Source organism: Lactuca sativa, chromosome 6, assembly GCF_002870075.4.
Source record: "Lactuca sativa cultivar Salinas chromosome 6, Lsat_Salinas_v11, whole genome shotgun sequence".
NCBI lineage: Eukaryota > Viridiplantae > Streptophyta > Magnoliopsida > Asterales > Asteraceae > Lactuca > Lactuca sativa.
In genome coordinates, this window is record NC_056628.2 from 8142324 (window position 1) to 8151549 (window position 9226).

Below are 9226 nucleotides of genomic sequence, written 5' to 3' on the forward strand. Positions count from 1 at the left end.
TAGAAAATAAAGGCTTTGACTAGATTCAATAACGGAGAAGTACTTCTATTTAGTTCAACTTAATTGATCCTATGGTTGATTTCAAGGTAAAAGTGCAATGGATTAATTCTTTTGCTAGTTACCGATTCAATTGATTAGTTACGTATTCACTTCATTAATCCTTAGCAAATAAATCAATTTAAACAATGGCCAGTTGTCTATTTCAATTAAATTTACTAGATATAATATTCGGGTTAAGTTAGACTTGCAATAACTAATTAATTTATCCTTTTAATTAACTTCTTGTTTAATGGTCATCTCACAAGCTTGCACATAAATTTACTTGATTTTCTTATTAATCCTAGTTTCATGTTCACTACACTAGACATATGACAAAAAGTGTTCACTAAGCATATGAGATTGATAACTAATAGATGTTCATGCTAGTTAATTATCTCCATATTAACAGAAAATCAATTATCATTCACACACAAGGTTCTTTAGCAAGCTAAAATAACTAAATTAACCAACATAGAATTAATCCTACCAAGAATCAAACCATACTACCAATTTCGTATCCCCAAATAGAAGTTTAAAGGGTTTAGCTCATCATTGAAATAAAACTCAGCAAACAAACAGAATCTAAATGTTCAAACATAGTAACTAAACACAAAGATTTAAGAAGTATGATAAATTTTGCCTCAATGATCCTTCGGAATTGAACTCTAGCTCGCTTTCTTCGTCTTCTAGGGTTTTTCAGGCTTCTTAATCGTAGCAAGATACTTCTGAATCGTCCCCCGTACTCCTCCCTCTCGATCTGTGGAATTATCTTTAAATAAGCGGTCCGACTCGTCGAGTCAAGTGGTGACTCGTCGAGTCCCTCTCACATTCCCTGTATTGAGATAACTATCTGGGATCCCGAGTCATTATCCTTCTGATTCCTCGACCGGACTCGTCGAGTAGCTATCTGAGTCGACGAGTAGAAGCTTTTTTAGTGTTTTTCCTTCTTCATTCCACTCTCAATCTTCTAACTGTTTCTCTTGCTTCCTTTTACTTCCGAGCTTCATCTTTGGACTGAAAAACATAATTTAACACTTTTAAGTACCTTTTGTCCATAATATCTGATAATTTAGCTAATATATGAATAAAAACTATACTAAATACACACTAAATATGCACATATCAAAATACCCCACACTTGTCTTTTGCTTGCCCTCAAGCAAAACTGAATTTTAACACATTAGAATTATGTATAACAACTCCAATCTAACCCAACCATTATGCCAAGACCGCAACGCATGCATTTGTGTCTAAAATTTTTCCTAACGAACCCCCCATATTCCAAATACTCACAATCCTCATAAACATTCACCCACTCACCCCGAACTATGCTCATTTTATGCAACCCTCCAAATCCATCCGCAGAAAACCTCTTTACCCTCAAGGTATTTTTAATTGAGCAACCCCAGCATACATATTCTAGAATTACAACTTTTCGATATCATTATGGAATTTTTTGAATTCTTCATTTTCTTGATAATTTGATCTTTGATATATTTGAATTCACCAACTTGTATTGACTTTTGGCATCTTCAACTTTTTTAGATTTCTTGGAATTTTGATCTTTTGATCTTCACTTTATTTGCTCCAAAATTCTTATAACTTTTCTTGTAATTCTCTCTCTCTCTCTTTTTTACATGTATACCTCACTCTTTTTTCACTCAAAACCCTACATGCTTAAGCAAAGGCGCTCAATCTCAACCTTTATTGGCTAATGATAAAAATTTTCCTGGATACATTTCAGGTTTAGGCTGCTAAACATATTGCATCCCTCAGGCTGAGCAAGGTCGTGTTTTTGTCTCATGATTTCACTAGAATAAGGAAGCCACAAATGCACTAGAACGTATATAGGCTCAACTAAACATTTGGGTTTTCATGCAATTATTAACACAATTCTAATATGGAATCCTAATTTTTTTACCAAAATTTTCTAATTAAATCCTAAGTAATACTTTTGGTATGCAAAATTTTTTAAAATTGACTATTATGTAACCAACCCCTACCCCACACTTATGTGATGCAATGCCCTCATTGCATATGATGAATAAAAACATAAAAAGAAACTAAAGAGGGAATTGGAACAAACTCCCCTGGGATACCAGTGGATAGGCTGATCACACTCATTTAAGCTCCAACTTCAATCAACTTTAGACATGGTAACATCTCATCCATGCCTTGGGTGTCAAAACTCGTGTGGGTCGCTCCAAATATGCGGAAATCAGTGTAAGATCTTCAAGAATGGAAATGGAAGAATAAGTGAGCAAGTAGAACAAGTAGCAGCATCAAATCAGCAGTCCGTCGGTATAAAAAGTGAACGACTCGTCGAGTCTTATGGTGGACTCGTCGAGTACCAGCGCGCCTTCTCAGAATATGTAGAAATACAAGGCGACTCGTCGAGTCAGCTTAGTGCACTCGTCGAGTAGGCCACTGAACGAAAAAAACTTGGTATTTTGCAACTGTTTTAGCCTCTAAAAACTTCTTTAACCCTTCCTCACATTTGGACTCAATTGCTCATACCCCTAGGACCGGACTCGACACTTTTGACGTTAAAAACCCGCTTCCTTGACTCGCTCTCACTCGCGAAAACATCCATGCTTTACATCTTTAAACCATCCTAAGCAAGCAATCATAATTCAATCCTGAAAAATAACTAAAGCAAACAACCATTAAACATAATAAAATCTCAAAGCATACACACCAAATAAAAAAAACAAAACAAAAAATTAAAATTGTTTGATTAAAAACACAAAAACATCAAAATCAATCTTCATCCTCCTCATCATCATTTGCGGCTCCACTTCCCCCGGCTCCGCTTCGTCTCGCAGCAATCACCTCATCCCAAGATGGAATAAAGGGGTAATTCCCACCATCAATATGTGGAATATTGAAGTGGTCAAAAAGTCGTATATGGGATTGGTTGCAAAAGTTCAGCCCCCTCGCCATTTGATCCTGCATCCGCCTCATCTCTACATTGTACCAATCCATTGGTACGTCTTCATTCTCGACCGGAATCACTGGCGGCTCGTCCTCCACATCTCGTTCTCTTCTTGATCTCACCCTCCTTCCCGGTGCTTCGGGACCAACAACGGGGTCATCGTTTGGAATGGCATAATGGCCACCACCATAGTCTTCAATTATCCGTGCTCTTCGGAAAAGAATGGGATTAAACGGGGGCGTCGGGATCAATGTCATGAAGTTCCAGGCACTGCGGTTCATCAACCCGAATGAGTTAGCCAATCGAGTGACAAACATTCCTCCATTGATACGGGAGGTTTTGCGATCCTTGACCGCACCCTCCGAAAGGTATGAAGCAATACACCACGGGATGTTGCAAAAGACGCCGGGTGTTATTATGCTCCATAAGTAGAAAACGTCAAGGTTGGAGACCTTGTCATCGTCTTTCCTTTGGTTGATGGTGGAGGAAATAAGGCGATGAATGAGGCGGTGAGTTGGGGATCGGATGCTCCCTTCCTGTGCAGACTTCGGGATGTAAACTTTATTTCCAATGGTATTCCACCAACCCGTGCTTGTAACTCCATCGGGGAACACCATGTGAGTGTTTGCCAAAAAGGCCCGAAAGATGTTTGTTGACACCAAGGGTTGATCATAGATCCCTAGTCGGCTGGCAAGGTCCACCACCGAGCATTGACGATACTCGCCCCCAAGACAAAAACTGAAGCTTGTTGGGTGAAAGACATCCACTCCCCCGGTGAAAGACACCGTGGAGAAGAATTCTAAACATAGCTCCAAATTAACCGGTTCTTGAATACGGAAGACTCGGCTCCACCCGTCACAGATCATTGTCTCACCTTCATGTTGGAACTCCTTCAAAAGGTAAGGAGCTAGTTCTTCTTCATATCTAACACTTTGCAACCATTCCCAATCAATTTTGTTCAGCACATACACCTCCTTCTTCTTAATGTTGGAGAGCTTCTTCTTCCACTTCCTCATTGTCGAAGCGGATTCAATTTGCGGGAAGTTTAGCCATGGAAACTCCCCTTGGCTACCACTTGAAGATTGTCCTCTTCTGAACATGATTTCTGCAAAACACACAAAACCCAGAAAACACAGAATATAAAAAAAATGTCTCCTGTCTGTAACTCGACTGGACTCGTCGAGTCCAGGCCCGACTCGGCGAGTCGCGCAACCTGCACGAGTCAGTCGACGGGTCGCATGAAATTGGACCATAAAACCTGTAATTTCTGTCAAGGATTTTGTTCAGGGACTTCCTACTAAGTAATAAGGCCAAAATAAACGTTCAAAACAACAATATTCATGAAAAATCGAAACCCTAGAATTTCATTACTTTTCAAAAACGGGTTTTTTTCATGCAATTGCAGGTATAGATGGCCTTATATTCACATTCTTACTAAAAATCAAGAAGAAAGTTGTTACCTTTTGAGTTTAAACCTTGAGAAATGGGAAGAAAATTTGAAGAAAACTTGAATGCTTGAGAGAGAGTTTGAGATAGAGATACCCGGCGAGTGTGGTGTGGAAACTGAATCTTAGGGTTAAAACCCTATTTACCAGATGTAAAAGTAATTTCGAAGTTATTTTTTTTTTTGTAAATAAAACCGACTCGTCGAGTCAGGGTCAGACTCAGCGAGTCTAGTCGCGCAGTCAAAGATTTTCTGAAATCAATATATACTCGTCGAGTCAGGGTCAGACTCGGCGAGTCTCTTGTAAAACATTACTGATTTTCAAAATTTTGTTATTTATTCAAAATCTTTTCACCCCACCCTTAAGCTAGGCACACTCTCAAGCAGACATGTCCGATGATTTGGAAGATTAAAATTGTGAAACGAAAAAAAAAAAAAAAAAAAAACTAAAGAGTAAAAGAAAGCAAACTCTAACGACGGGTTGCCTCCCGCCAAGCGCTTCTTTTTAAGGAGTCATTAGCTAGACTCCTTCCCATTTACGTTTTGTCATCTTCAAGCATCGGGAATGTACGCCTCACTTTTTGTGGTTTATACTTGGTCTTGTAGGCGTGAATCTTTTTCTTGTAAGCCCTCTTCAATTCGTCTCTTCTCCTTTTCATTGCTTCATCTCCAGCTGCTTGGGCTTGCCTTTTCCTCTTTTTCTTCTTTACCCCCTTCTTTTTCACCAACTCTTGAACCTCCTTCTCTTTAAATTTAATAACTTCATATTTCATAATGGTCCGTGCTCTAGGTTTAGTGGTGAATTGGTGATCAGCTTCCACTCTGCTTCCCTTTATGTCTTCATCCTCTTTAGTGCTCAAGTCTTCTCCAAATGGCATCGTATCAAGGCATGCCACATCGGCGTGTTGGACCTCCATTCCTTTTACTTCTTCTGCCGATTGTTCTTCCAAAGAATCAAAAATAGTAACTGAATCCAGGGTATGTGAAGAACTATCAACAAACAAATCAGCTTTGGTCAAGTTTTTATCCAAATCGATCGGACTCGTCGAGTCCGTTATGGTGACTCGGCGAGTCTGATCGGGTTCCATCAATCCTGGAGTGTTTTCTGAGTTGGCTCCTTCTAGTAGCTTTTCTAGCTCCTCCAAGTCTTTGTTAGCATCTTCAACTTCTTCAGAGTGTAGCGTGAACTTACTTGGGTCTTCTTTTAGTAAAATTTCAAGCTCTTTTTGTAATACCTCATCATCCAATTGGATAAATGAGATTTCTTCTCTCTTTTCTTCTTCTTGCTTGACTTCTAAAATAGCTTTAAACATCACCGACTCATCACCCACTCTTAATGTCAATGTAGACTCACATATGTCAATTAGGGCACACGCGGTGTTTAAGAATGATCTTCCCAAAATAATTGGTATTTCGGGGTCTTCTTCCATTTCCACCACCACGAAGTCTACTGGAAAAATAAACTTGTCCACTTTGATAAGGAGATCTTCACAAATGCCTTGTGGATGAATTATTGTTTTGTTTGCCAAATGGATTCTCATATTTACCGGCCTTGGTGCTGGTAAATTCAGCTTCTTAAAGAATGAATAGGGCATCAAATTAACGCTTGCACCTGAATCAGCCAATGCTCGTGTAGAAACTTCATTACCAAATTGGCACGGAATTACTATGTTACCCGGATCACCCTTCTTCTCAGGCAGCTCACTCATCAATATCTCCGCGACTTCAGCCAGATCTTTCCTAGCAGCAAAAAGGCCTTTAAGCAAGTTGAGGTATTTAGGAGTTTGGAGCATTGTTTCCACAAATGGCATATTGACTTGTAAAGCTTTAACATGCTCCATGAAGGTTCTATAGGCTTGAACTTTTTCTGCAGGCGTGGCTCTGGTTGGGTATGGCAAAGGAGGATTGCATGGCTTTAGAAAACTGGCAGTATCTTCATTCCCGACTGGACTCGTCGAGTCCATAAGAGTGACTCGGCGAGTCTGGTCAGGTTTTTCTGGTTCTGGTTTTTCTTCCTTTTCTGCCTTCTTCTTGGAGACTCTTAGTGTTTCTTTAAATTTTTCTTCACTGCTGGAGGTTATTATGCTCACGTTCTCCATTCTTGGATTGGGCTCGGTGTTGCTCGGAAGTTGACCCGGTCTTCTTTCATTCACTTGATGTGCAAGCTGTCCCAGCTGTTTCTCAATGTTGAGAATGGAAGCTTGCTGATTCCTCAACATGTTTCTGGTTTCTTGCATTGCTACATCGTGATCATTATGTCTTTTCTCGGACGCGGTTATGAACCTTGTGAGTATATCTTCTAAATTTGCCTTCTTTTCCGTCACCGGCTCTTCCTTTTGATAGAATCCCCTCTCCCTCTGTTTGTATTTCTCCTCCTTAGCCTTTTTATACTCTTCGTATGGGAGCCATTCCTTCTTTGGTTTCCTCCAGTCTTCATCGTATCTATCGCCATTGGAATAAAATACTTGAGCCTTTTTATTTCCATTCTCGTCTCGATCACAATCCTTGGTAAGATGGGGGCCGCTACAATTTTCGCATCCTACCCTAATAGCATGGATCGTTTGATCCATTTTCGTCATTCTTCGGTCTAGGCTATCGAGTTTAGCTATTACCGCTGCCATGCCATCGTTCACCGAGTTTACTGCTCCACGACTCACTTCATTCCTCGGATTGTGGTATTCTCTAGAATGCTTAGAGAATTCTTCAATTAATTCCTTTATTTCCGGAGGTGGCTTTCGGGTGAGCGGGCCTTGTGAATCGAGTAGTTGCCTTGTGGTGACATTAACTCCATCATAAAAGATGGAGACCTCTTGTTGGCTATTAAGATCATGGTGTGGGCAATTTCTAAGTAGGCTCTTGTACCTTTCCCAAGCTTCATAAAGAGATTCTCCGGGTTGTTGCTCGAAGTTGGCAATGGCTTTCTTTAGCTTGGCTATCTTGGAAGGTGGGTAGAAATGGTCAATGAACTCTTCTTTCATCTTGGCCCATGTGGTGACCGATCCGGGAGGAAGTGATTTTAACCAATATTTTGCAGCGCCTTTAAACGTGACAGGAAGCATTCGAAGAAGCTGGGTCTCGCGTGGAACATTAGGCACGTTGAAGTAATCGGCCACATCATTTACTTCGTCCAAATGCTTGTAAGCGTCTTCATGATCTCTCCCGTAAAAAGGGATCTCCTTGAGTTGAGCGAGAATATGGCCCTTTAGCTCAAACGTAGCGGTTGCGGGAATTGCGGGTTGCACAAGTCCCGGCCCGGTGTCATCACGCATCCTTTTCTTCCACTCCCCCATGGGGACTTCATCGATGTTAGCCATAGTGATAGCTAACTCTTCTTCGGACTCGGTTTCGTACTCAGAAATATGCTCTTTTTCTTCCTCGGTCTCGTACTCGATATCTTCGTGTATTGGTTCTTCAATTGTTAATGAGGTACTGGATGCTCCTGATTTGCTGCCTTTCTTCTTGCTGAAAACGGATTTCAAGTTCTTAAGTGGTGAGTTCTTTGAAGTTGCAGTTTCTCCTACGGCTTTTCCCTTGCTTCTCTTTAGTGCGGATTCCGGGTCTTCCAAAGGTGGTACTAGAGGTGTGTCCGATCCTCGGGTCATGAAACAGCTGAAAAAAAACGAAACAAAAGAAACAAAACGCGTAAAAGGAATTAAAAACGAAATAATAAATAGGGACTAAAACTGCGATGGACTCGCCGAGTCTGCTCGCATGCACTCGGCGAGTACAAGGCAAAAACAGAAAAGAAAAATTTCTAGTAAATCTAAAAACGGAATTTATAAAAACTAAATCTACTTACTGATTTGCTTTGTAAATAACTTTGTGTAAGATAAATCCCACACAAAGGATCGATTAAACTAGATTTTAATATTAATTTTAGAACCGTTCCCCGACAACAGCGCCAAAAACTTGATGTGTGTAAAACCCACTAGTTTTAAACCTACTTTTAATTATCAAATAACACACAAAAGGCAGTGAACCTATCAATTGTGGTATAGCTAAATAAGCAGGGTATCGAACACAGGGAACGGCAAATTAAACTAAAAACTAATTTAATCTAAGTTAACTAAAAAGCAGGGGTTGTTCTCTAGTTTTACAAGACTAGAAACTTACTAATTATTACTAATTTAAGCTAGAAGATAAAGGCTTTGACTAGATTCAATAACGGAGAAGTACTTCTATTTAGTTCAACTTAATTGATCCTATGGTTGAGTTCAAGGTAAAAGTGCAATGGATTAATTCTTTTGCTAGTTACCGATTCAATTGATTAGTTCCGTATTCACTTCATTAATCCTTAGCAAATAAATCAATTTAAACAATGGCCAGTTGTCTATTTCAATTAAATTTACTAGATATAATATTCGGGTTAAGTTAGACTTGCAATAGCTAATTAATTTATCCTTTTAATTAACTTCTTGTTTAATGGTCATCTCACAAGCTTGCACATAAATTTACTTGATTTTCTTATTAATCCTAGTTTCATGTTCACTACACTAGACATATGACAAAAAGTGTTCACTAAGCATATGAGATTGATAACTAATAGATGTTCATGCTAGTTAATTATCTCCATATTAACAGAAAATCAATTATCATTCACACACAAGGTTCTTTAGCAAGCTAAAATAACTAAATTAACCAACATAGAATTAATCCTACCAAGAATCAAACCATACTACCAATTTCGTATCCCCAAATAGAAGTTTAAAGGGTTTAGCTCATCATTGAAATAAAACTCAGCAAACAAACAGAATCTAATTGTTCAAACATAGTAACTAAACACAAAGATTTAAGAAGTATGATAAATT